Source organism: Callospermophilus lateralis, chromosome 14 (assembly GCF_048772815.1).
Source record: "Callospermophilus lateralis isolate mCalLat2 chromosome 14, mCalLat2.hap1, whole genome shotgun sequence".
NCBI classification, from domain to species: Eukaryota; Metazoa; Chordata; class Mammalia; order Rodentia; family Sciuridae; genus Callospermophilus; species Callospermophilus lateralis.
The window spans coordinates 33,522,054-33,533,885 of NC_135318.1; positions in this window are offsets into that span (position 1 = coordinate 33,522,054).

Here is an 11,832-nt window from a genome sequence, read left to right on the forward strand (position 1 = left end):
AAGAAAAAGTTCTCCGAAGAGGGAAGGACAAAGGGATAGCCTAACACCGTAACTCATGGACGAGGACTGAATTCAGCTTGGCTGGACCCCACGGTGCGTGAGGGGCAGCAGGGGACATCGGGTTGAAGGAAGGATGGGACTAGATCAAGGAGTATAATGAACCAAAGAAAGAGACCTTTGGATTAAGGATTTTGGCTTTTTATAAGGTAGAAAATGGAGGAATATTGAAAGTTATGGAGCTGCGGGAGGGTGAGTTGGTACTGGAGCCAGTCATTGTGGTGGGAGGTCTTGGGGCCTGTGAACACTCTTTCTCCCCATATTTATCTGCCCTAAAAAAAAGCCCAAATCTCCATGGGTTAGGCCCAATTTCCATCTCCAGCATTGGGAAAAAAAAAAAAAAAGGAGAGAGAGAGAGAGAGAGGGAGGAAAGCCTATGGGAGAAAGCAAGGCACCCCCGTGACTTGGGATCAGACGAGGCTGATGCCACCTTCTCTGGCCTTCAGCCTTGGAGCCCAGGGGGGATACTGGCCTCGTCCGACTTTCCCAGTGATTCTGATGGGAACCAGTGGAGCTGTACCGAGGAGGCGTTTCCAAGCTCCTGGCCAGTTCCTCACTTGGCTTCAGTTAGGAGGCCAGCCGCCCCAGTACAATGACATGCCCTATTCTCCCCTTTCTGGGCCAGTAAATGTGCGCTCTGTAGAGGGGGGAAAATGGATCAGTTGTTCCACTGGGGTTGGGCACTGACCCTCTTTCTCTGCCAGACTTAGGATTTAGAACTTGGATCTCAGGAGGAGGGGAGAGAAAGTGGGGGGGGGGGACACTGGGGAACCTTATTAAACAAAAGATACATTATGTCATGTGCAAATATGAATGTGTGACAACGAACCCCACGGTTATGTTAATTATAATACACAATAAAAAAATATGGGAAGGGAAATGAAAAAGAATTTGGATCTCTTTTTCTTTGCTGCAGAGAGCAGAGGGCGGTGAGTCTAAGGAGTTGGGAATTCTGGGAGGAAAGGGGCTTGTGGCCCTTCCCCACCCCCTGGCCTCATCGTTATTCTCTGAGGACCGGCAGAAAGGGCTCTTCCAAGCCCCCTGGCAGCCGGGCCGCCTTGTGGTAGGCGGTGTTTATGTGAACGCACAAATGTTTATGTGAGATTGCCAACTGGTTATTTATGAGTCTCTCAGCCCTCCCCCAATAAAAGCTGTTCCCTCGATGTTCTGACAGGCCCTGCATCTGTAACTAATGTGTCACTCGCTCAGCTAATGCAGTCCACTTGTGTTTATTTTTGCACAAAAGCAATTTATCCAGCCGCTCCGGGGGGAAAAAAATGGCCCTGTCAGAACCTTCTTGGGAGCAGAGTGTTTTTCCTCAAAAGAAGCTCCAAATAGCTTGCAGTGCAGGGTGGGCTGCTGGGGCGACTCCTGAGTGTCCCGAGTGTGAGAGCACGGGTGCATGGCGGCGTGCGTGAGGCTGGACCCGCTGGTCACCTCTGAGCTTGGGGATGGGTGTCTTTGTGAGTCCGTCAGTCTGTCTGGGACTGCATGGGTTTGAGTGTTTGCCTCGGAATCTGAGAGTTCTGCTGGGTGTGCTGGATGATTTTTAAAAAGGTGTTGGGGATGGGGCTGGCTCTCCCTTCGCATTCCCTCTGGCTGGGATAAATCAAAGTTGGGAAAGTGGGTTGCTGGCAGTTAGAGTGCCTGGAGGAGGAAGCCGGAGGGAGGAAGAGGCCGAGGGTGAAGTTAAAAGGGAGGATCCTTGGCGTCAGGGTAAGGGAGCACTAGCTCTGGCGGGCCAAGGACCTTAACTATCACACTCTGGAAGCAGATGGCCTCCACCCCACTCCCTTCTGCGTTGGTTAATTTGATCATCTCCACTTTGTTTTCCCTCCGTGTTGGCAGTCAACCTTTGTAGGGAAAAGCATGCTCTGTGGGGCTAGTTTGGGGCAATAAGAAAGAAGAAGTCATTTCCTGTGGCAGGACCGGACTTCAGGGAAGAGGAACCAAGAAGTGGGGGAGAGGAAGGGTGTGGAGTGACAGGGGTCAGGAGTCTGGCTGAGTTCTTGGGGTCAGCCAGAAGGATAGAGATGCACCCCGTGGGCCTAGGAAGGGCCTGGTGACCTCTGGGGTTGACTGTTCCTCTGACCCTGGCCAGTCAGGGAACCAAGCTGGCCTGGGCAGGAGAGGCAGCAGTCTCCATGCAGAGGCCTCCCGCCTAAAAAACTCCCGGAACCTGTGGCCAACCGGTTCTGAGGGACCAGCCCTAATGGCAGATTCTTTCTTATCACCCCTAAAAGGCCCGGTGATAGTAATGGGATATTAGGACAGTGGTTCCGAAGACCCGTGCCGGAGGGAACTTGGTGCCCATTTACTGAGACGAGATGTCTTCTCTCAGCTCACACCAAATTGTGGCTGCCTCATCCCAATTGCAGGACAATATCACGTTCACAGAACTGTCTCCATCTTATGTTTTTCTCCAGTGAGATTTCGTTAAGTCTTTGGTGGCTGCCAAATGATGAGCAAGTAGAAATTGTGTAAACACAGAGAACTAGACGATTACGCTTTGCCAGAGTGGGCGGGCGGCAGGGAGCAAGGCTCTCAGCCCCATCTGTCTTAGAAGTCTTTGGGGCCAGCCCAGGCCCTGGTGAGGGCGGGAAGTCCCAGCCATTCCTTCCCTCTCCTGTGACCACTGTGTACAGGGAGAAGGGGGAAGAAGAACGAGGAAGAGTGCCCTTTCCCTATTCTTGGGTTTTCACTTCCCGGCTTGACTACTGCAGGCCGGAGAAAACCTGATCTCTGCACAGAAAGTACGTAGCACAGAGTCACATTTTCCACTAGCACCACCATTCCCAGATCCTAAAATGAGGATTCACAAGCTTCATTGGCCGCACCGATGAAAGACAATAATTGGCCCTTGGTCTCTGGGTTGGGGAACATTGGGGAGTGCTGGGGACTGAGGCACCTCCCTTTTTGGTGGAAGAGTTATAATGGGAAAATGTGGCCCAGGGAACCAGTCTTCTATTTTCAAATCTGGATTATCATCATTATTTTATTATCATCATCATTGATGGTACCAGGGATTGAACCCAGGGTGCCCCACCATTGAATTACTTCCTCAGCCCTTCATAATTTTTATTTTGAGATAGGGTCTCAAAATAAAAGGCTGGCCTTGAAATTGAGATCCTCCAGGCTTCACCTTCTGAGTAGCTTGGATTACAGGCGTGCACCACCCTGCCTGGCTTTAAATCTGGAATTTTCTGTGTACTCTCCTCGTGTTACATGTTGGCAACAGATTCCAATGTCAGCCATGCTGTGAGCCAAGCAAAACACGTCCCTGGCTGGTCGTGGCTGGTTTGTCCCTCTGCTGCTATGAAATGTGGCAGAGCTGTCCCTCTTGACATTTGGAGATGTGCATGGTGACTTGGGGCCTCAGCCCTGCACTAATTTAGGAATTCCTGGCTAGGTGCTCTGAAGGCTTGCACCTAGGCTAAGAGGTTGAAAAAGGTAGTCTGTTTCCTGAGAGACAGGTGGCAGGCCGATACTGTGCTGCCTTTTTTCTAGACCTCTGTTCACTCACTGAGCAGGTTCTTTGGAGCCCTGCTCTGGGCCTGGCCTCTGGGAGCCAGGGCAGGGAGGGCAGATGTGGTTGTCCTAGTTTGGGATCCCAATCTCAGGCATTTGATGGGACTGAATGTGGGGTGAGGAAGAGGGGATGTCAAGGTCAGCCTCCAGGGCTCTGGTGTTTGCAAGTGGAAGGCATGTTGCCTCTGCCAGGTGGGGAACTAGGAAGTCACGCAGCCTTGTGGCAATACTGAATTCTCTGGATTTCACCTCATTTTCTCAGGTTGGAGGAAAGGAAGTACCATGTTTGGTCTGAGATGTGGCTTTGTGACTGCAACCTCAGCTCCCCCTGTCAATGTGCAGCCTCCAGGTGGAGGGGACATGGGATCCAGAGCCCCAGCTTCGCCACCAGAAGTGGTTCTGAGGCTCTTCTAGCTCTCCAAGGCCAGCCTCGCAGTGACCACCAAGTCCTCACCATGATCCCAGATCCCTGAGGTCATCTAGTGGCATGGAAAGAGCTCAGAAACCTGGCTCTGCACTTTGTTAGCATGTGACCTTGAGCATGATGTCACCCCTGGACATTGTTTCCTGCATGTGCAGAAGGTCTAGATAGCTGATCTCTATCCTGAATTCAGCCTCCCAGTTCTGCCAGTAACTGTGGCCTGCTGCCACCATAACTCAGTAACTTGATTTGATGCATCTTTCAGAGCAAAGACTGGACTGTTTCTTCACTGCTGTATCCTCTGTATCCAGCAAGCATAAGGCATATAGTAGGTACTTAACTCTATGTTTGTTGAATGAATGGAAAGGACTAGATCCCGGCACTGGGGAGCTAGCCATATGTCCAGAGAATAGGTGGGCAGTAAACTTGGGCGGGTCCCTGGGCTTGGAGCACTCTAGCTCTGCCTTCATCCTAGTTTTTGGAGGAGCTGGAGTGGAAGCAGGGGTTGGCTGCATTTGGTGACTATGGGGTTTATGGCTACAGCTATGGCCCAGGCCTGGCTGTTGGGCCCCATGTTCCTGCAGGGCCCCCTGGTTTTTCTGTGAGTTGGTGGGGGAGAGGAGTTGAGGGCATGTGAGTGTTGGGCGGTCTGGGAGAATAGGGTTGCGGGGATATATAGTAGGTTCCTGGAGGTAGGATCCTAGAGTCTGGTTCCCCACCCAACTTGGGCACAGGGAACACTTCCCAGTTGATTGCTATCATCTCTACTGAGAATGGGGTCCCTCTGGGGCAGCCAGAGTTCTCTTCTGATTGCCTTGCTACCCTTCTGCACTCGTCCCTGATGCAACAGGAGTGAAGTGGGGTCTCAGGCCAGGCAGGGATACTTTCTCTCCCATGGGTGTTGCTCCTAGGGCCACTGAGCCAGGAAGTTCCTTGGGGACTTTGGATCTGGGGAGCACAGGAGACAATGTGAAGCTGGGACACTTTCTTCATCCTGTACCCTTCAGGTCTTATTCTCCAGTAATCCTGCCCTACAATCAGTCAGATATACCAAGGCTAAAAAATTTAAGGAAAACAAAGACAAAAATTAAAAAATAAATAAGAACTAAATATAAAAGTCAATAAAGAAAAGTACAGCTATACCAAAACAAATAGTCATGTCATGAACACCCTTGGAGCCACAAACCAGTTTCAGAAATAACATGACAAGTTCAGTTGGAGTCCTCCTTGTACACTCCTGGACATACTTCCCTTCTGCTGCACCCCACCCCAAAGAAATAACCACCGTTTTCTTTTGGGAATTTTTCATTTTCACTAATTACTCCTTTAACAAAAATATATGCAAGTTTCCTTAAAGTATTTGCAGGGTTATATTGCCTGCTTTGAAGTTCTGTATAAATTGTGTCATTTTAAAATGTGTGTGTTCTGCAAAGAGCTGTTTTTCTCTCAACATGTGGGTGAGATTCGTGCCTGTTGACATGCGACTCTGGGTTCATTTATTTTCAATGCTGCATAGAATTCCATTGCATGAATATATTATTTCTCCAGGGAGTGTTGCTCCTGGCCCACCAGAGGGGTGTCTGGGGAAGCAGCCCACCTGAGAGAGGCTTGGTCACCGGGCATATTGCCCTCTGTGGAGACAGCTCCAGCTGCGTGCCCACTGAAACAGGGACCACCATTGGACATAGGGCACATGCACTTCTGGGCCTTGGCTCATGGCTTCACAGGCAGGCACCAGAAGGCTTGGTGTGTGCCACCCACAACCAGTGTCAGCTTTGCTTTGCTGAGGTCGGGGTGCCCTTAATATGTTCTTTTGAACAGCTGCAGTAACTAATCTTTGGCACAGACAGGACAAAGCTTGAGCTGAGTGCCAGCTGACATTGCCACCCCTGCAAGTAACCCGTATAAACGAGCTCCCTTCTCTAGTCAGAGAGCAGGCCTGGCGTCTTTTTCTTGCCAGAGCTGTGTTTCCCTTCCTAAATGGAAGCCCCAAGTGAAAGCCTTGGCTGATGTTTGCTCTCCTGATGTGATTTCATTTCCATCATTATCCAGTGAAAAGATCCCAGCATCCGGCACCAGCACCTTCCTTTCCCCCACCCCTTTGGGATGCCAGCGCCTGTCTCTCCCTCCCAGAACCATTGCTTCACTGAGGAGGAATTCAAGCAGATTTCAGGCAACCTTGTGTTTCCCATAAATCAATGTTGAAAGTGAAACCCTAGCACGAGGGGCCGCAATTGCAACCAGCTGAATGCAGACAGGCAGGCTAATTGGAACCTGGCCTGCATGGCACAATTTGTATGCCCTGAACGGATGCGGGTTTCTGCAAGGAGGTGCTGCCAAGTCCTTCTCTAGCACAAAGGGGAGACACCTGGCTCAGTGCCAGCCTCTGATCCACCCCTGTGCTGACCTTGGCTGAAGGACCACCCTCCTTTTGGCTCTGACCCCTCTTGCTTTACCCAGTGGTCTCCAGGCTGAGTTTTACCACATGCATGCAAGGTAGCCACCAGCTTTAGGGGACCTGCTAGGGGACTTACATCTTAGCCTTCTGAGAAAGAGGGGGGCAGAGCGTCAGCCCCAGCATCAGAGTCCTAGGCTCTCCTGGGCCTAGTGATGATACTTGCCTTCACAGAACCAACCTCCTTTAAAAACAAAAAAATTATGCTTTATGACCATGTTGGTATAATGGTGAGTATAATACAGGCTAGACTCCTTATTAGGTATTCATTGTTATACTATTTGTTTTTGTTTTCTCTTGTGTTTTTAAAATTAGAACATTTTCACCTAAAAGAATCATGGGCCCTAGATACTGCGCTCGCTGGGACTAATGGGGAAGGCAGCCCTGACTGCTCCCACAGAACCTCAGATACTCTCCCTTTAGGAAAACGGCAAGACCGCTCTGCTCCCAGACCTCTTCCCTACTGGAACGGATAAGAGAAAGGTCGTGGCTTCCCCAGGTATCCTGTTCTATTGTGGGGTGGTGGGCTGGAGTTGGGATGTCATGCGAGCAGAGAGCTTGGGCCCAAGTTGACCCATATAGGCTCTTCTGAGAGCCAGGAGTAGCAACTGTGTGTGGGGTCTTGTGCACTGTTGGGCGGGGGAACTGTCCCTAGGAGGGCCTGTTTTGGAGTTAGAGGGCTGTATTCTGCAGGGGGTAAGCTCTACCCTAATATTTGTCCAAGTTGAAGATCTGATACTTCTGTATACAGGGCAACGACCTTGTTGGTCTGCATTTTCAGGGCCAGATGATGGTTCTCTGTCCTCAGCATTTTAATTTGAGGGAGGCCTTTGGTTCGAGTTGGGGATGGGGAGAATGGGACTGTTGCAGTCACTAGGAAAGAAGTGGTATTGGTGGCTTAAATTACAGAAATGTGTTTTCTCACAGTTCAGGAGACTGAGAGTCCCGGATCAAGGGGCTGGCAGGGTTGGGTTCCTCTGAGTAAGGTCTCTCTCCTTGGCTTCAGGTGGGCATTCCCTTGCTGCTGCTGCCCACCATCGGCCCTCTCTGCACACGGACTTGTTCTCTCTGTGTGTCCTAATTGTTCCTCCTCATAAGGACACCATTTAATTTAACAATTAAATTAAACAATCCCATTTTAATTTACTTACCTTTTTCATGGTTCTATCTTTAAATAGGATCACAGTGTGAGGTGCTGGGAGTTAGAACTTTGTTTTGGGGGGTGTGGGGATCTTGGAGGCCACATGCAAGTTGGTTATGGGATTGTGCCAGGGCATCACAGCTAAGGGGACACTGTTCATATTGTAGAAACTTTAATCATTTGGAAATCTTCCATTTTAATGTAATTTTATTGACTTCCAAGGTGGGCAATTTGTCGATTCCTTATGGCAGATTTCCTGCAGAGGGCAGTAAAGTGCTTACTCTACCATTATTAGTGTATTATGATAATTTTCTGATCAATAGAAATAAAATATCTGAAAAAGCAGTATCTTTTCTTATGCAGGTGCTATGTTTTTGGACCGGCAGTGGCTGAACCATATGGTTGGCCAGGGCCCTAGACATGCTTGGAGTAGGACTTGTGACCGCAGTTAGCGAAACTGACTGAATCTATGCAGGATCATGCAAATGTTAGTTTCATGGACTATGTCAAAGGAAAAGGTTGACTCCAACAGCTGCTAGACTGGGCTGGTCATGGAACCATAGATTCTCTGGTCCTTGTACTGAGCACATTCCTTTGACCACTGACAGAATTTATTTTCAAAACCTGTTCAGTCAACAGAGAAAATAGGGAGGGTGGTCTCGAATCATCCCAGTCCAACGATCCAGGAATAATCTGGAAGCCCCATGGCCAAAGCTGGCATGGCAACTGCTCCAGGTGCTTTCAGGGACCCACCAACCTCTGCTAAAAATCACCATCGACTGCCCATCTCATTGCCCCATGGGCAGGATCATCTGGGCCCCTGAGATCCCCACATTTAGGGTCTGCCTAGTGCAAGGGAGGTTGGGAGAAGAGAAAAAGGACAGGGAAGAGTCAGTAAAGTAAGCAGGGACACAGGGGGTGCCGTTCCAAGTTACACATTGGGCCCATTTTGGGGGGTGCCTGTTCAGAAGCCCAGAGGTATGTGGTGGCCCAGCCTTGGTCTCATGTCCTCAATCCCTCCCTGTGATGCTCAGTGTGTCTCACTGCTTGTGGCCACAGGTTGGGGATAATGTGATTGGAACGCTTTCATTTTTGTCTTTGCTAAAAAGTATTCTGTCTCTTAGGCTGAGGTTGTTTGAAAGTGAGCTGTGAAAAATGATCTTGCCATGCATCCAATCAATTTTGCCCCCTCCCCAACACGTCTGGAAAGAGGGGTGAGATTTTTGCCAGAGACTCAGCCCCATCAGGATGGCTAGGCCACAAGCCCACCTCTGGGTCAGTCAGGAGCAGCAGTGGGGCATGCGTTTGCCTGTGTTTGCAAGTGTGTGCTTGTGTATGTATGTATGTATGTCCTTTGTATGTGTGTTGGCGCATGCATTTTAACGTGTTTGTGTTTTTCTTTGTGTATTCACATGTGTATCTTGTGTGCACGCATGCATACACACCTCTGTGTGGTTATGTCCGTGCGTGTGTGTTTACAGGAGAATCTGTGTGCATGTGTATGCTCATTTTTGCGTATTTGCTCAGATGTGTGTTTGTGCCTGTGCAAGTATGTTCAATTATGTCAGATGTATGGACAGATGAACATGAGGCAGGAGGTGGCCCAAGGCAGTCTTAGGCCTTGACCCAGGTTTCCAATGACCACAGATGTGACCTCTCACCCTACCCTGTGGCTGTTGAGGTCATTGCCCCCAGAGACCAAAGAACTTTCCTCTGGAACCAAGTGGGCCTCACTGCCTGGGGAGGATGAAAAGCTGCTTCCAAAAGCAAACCGGATGATCCTCATCCTGGGGAGCCTGGAGCCAGCGGGACCTTGTTTAATTCTGAAAGAATGTGTGCGGTTCCCGCCCAGCAGAGCAGGCCCCAGCCTGACTGAAGGCCTCAGAGCCACCCGGCCAGCAGCCGCTGCCTCAGAACAGGAAGTGGGGGGGGGTCTTGGGTTGGCTGCAGACGCCATTCCAGGGAGAGACAACCACACAGACTCGTGTGGTTGGAGTGGGCTGGGGTGAGAGAGGCCTGCGGAACCTTCTTCAGAGGGTCCTACCAGTGTGCCCTGTGCTCTGTGCCAGGGAGGAGGAGACAGCCCGGTCCCAACCCCGGGGTGTGTGGGGGGGGACTGGGAAACTGGCCTGGAGAGCAAATTCCCCAGCAGGGGTTGGTGTACATGAAGGAAAGCAGATAGTGCAGAGGGGAGGAGAGAGGAGCCCTGCTGGAGGGCTGGGAGCCTCAGGGAAGGCTTCCTAGCTGGGCCCTGTTGGCTGGGGAAGATTTGGAGGGAGAGGACCTTTCAGGAGGAAGAGGTGAGGCAGCGGGGAGAGGAGGAGAAAGGGGAGGAGAAGGGAGAAGCAGGAGGGGAGGGAGGGGGAGAGGAGATTTTTGAGAAACATGAAAGCTGCAGAGATGGAAAAGGACAAGGCTTTATTGAGTGAGTGTCCCGAAGCAGGGAGTCTGGGGAAGGAAATTCGGAAGTGAGGCAGAAATGCCAGCCTCTGAGGAGGGCTTTGAATGCCAGCCAGAGTTCATCCTTGGGCAATGGGGAGCTACTGCAGATCCTCAAGAGGAGGAGGCGACCCCATGGAAGTGGGTTTTAGGAAGGCAGACTGGCTGCATGGCCTGGCCATTTGGTGGGTGAACAGGGGTTGTTTGAGGCAAAGAAGCTTGGGCTATGAGTGGGCTCGTGGCTGAGCCTGGGCACGAAGGTGGCAGGACTGAACCCAAGCTGCCTTTGGGCCTTCCTTGGGGCTTGTTTCTGTGTTTGGAGTCCCCTGACCTCTGAGTACTGTGTCAGCCTGAGACAGCGCCTCACCCACAGGCCAATCGCACCAGATGGGCCTGGAGACGGAGGCCATGCCCTAAGCCATTCCAGCTACCAGACCCTCCTTTATTACCTGCCCCTGCCGTGGGCCTCTGGGCAGTTCATCTACTGTCACCAAAAATGGCATCTGTCACTGGGGGTGGATGTCACCCTAGTGGGCAGAGGCAGAAACCAAAGTAGCCCTTGAACAGGAACATAGCCTTGTATAAGTAAGTGTGTGAATGTCAATGTGGCCCAGCCAGCCACAGCCGTGAGTGAGAGTCCCATCTAGTCCTCACATCAGGGCGGGGGACACTGCCTACCTTGGATGTGTGTACAATGTCGGTGTACCCAGACCTGGCACATAGTTGGGGGAGGGTGTCTGTGTTGGTTGAGTGAATAAAGGCGTCAGTCCTATGGAGTAGACAGAACTCCTGATGGCAGCACAGCCCACGAAAACTGTCCTTACCAAAGACTCCCACTAACTGGGGTAGGGCTGCCTGGGCCTCCTCGATGGGTAGATACTGATTCAACCTTCCCACAGCCACAGGCACGTGCTCGCACACGCCGAGAGCAGATTGGAGGGTGCATCCCTGGGCCTGAGGTTGTGATTCCATCCCGCCCCTCCCCACTGTCCCCTGGCCTTTGAGGGCTGGAGACACACCTCCTCACCCTCATCCTGAGCTCAGTGCTTCCTAGGTTGCGAGGAAAGGCAGTGAGAACCTCTGGGAAATGGCCTTGGCTTGGAACTGGGGGAGAGGAAGGTCCTGGAGAAAGGAGGCAGCTAGTCTCTTCTGCGGCCTGACTGAGCAGCCACAGGCTTCCCTTCAGGAGAAGAAGCAGATTCCAGAGTCTTTGGGGGCAGAGTCATGTGTTGGTGTGACTCTGTCTGGCAGGGAAGGGTGACCCTCTTTGTGGGTACGTTGCTAGAGTCCTGGGCAGTTGAGCAAGTGTGAGCTTGTACCATGCAGGCCAGGAACCCAGCAGCTCCTGCACACGGGGTCCCTTGACCAGGGTCCCCTGTACTGATGGCTGCTCCACCTCTAATGCTCCCCTCCACTGTGAAGGGTTTCCAGAGCCAGGTGTCCTTTGCTGACACATCCCAGTGGCCTGGGGGTAGATGGGGGGTGGAGGTTCCATTGGCATCTGACATGAGCACTCATGGGGCCAACCAACGTGCCCGAGCAGGCCCAGCAGCTGAGGCAGCTGCAGGAAAGAAAGGCCACTGCTGCTCCTGCCCCCGCCCCGCCTCCTGACTCCCTGGCCCCCCCAGCCCCTCTGTCCTCCCTCTGCATTCCACGCGACCCCTCTACACCTCTCACCCCCAGGTGCCATGAAAGCTGGAGTATCCAGCCCTTGACTGGCCACGTGGCTGGAGTTCTTCCTGGTCCTAGCTGCTTTGGGCGCTGTGTTATGGTTGGGCTAATGAAGGACCC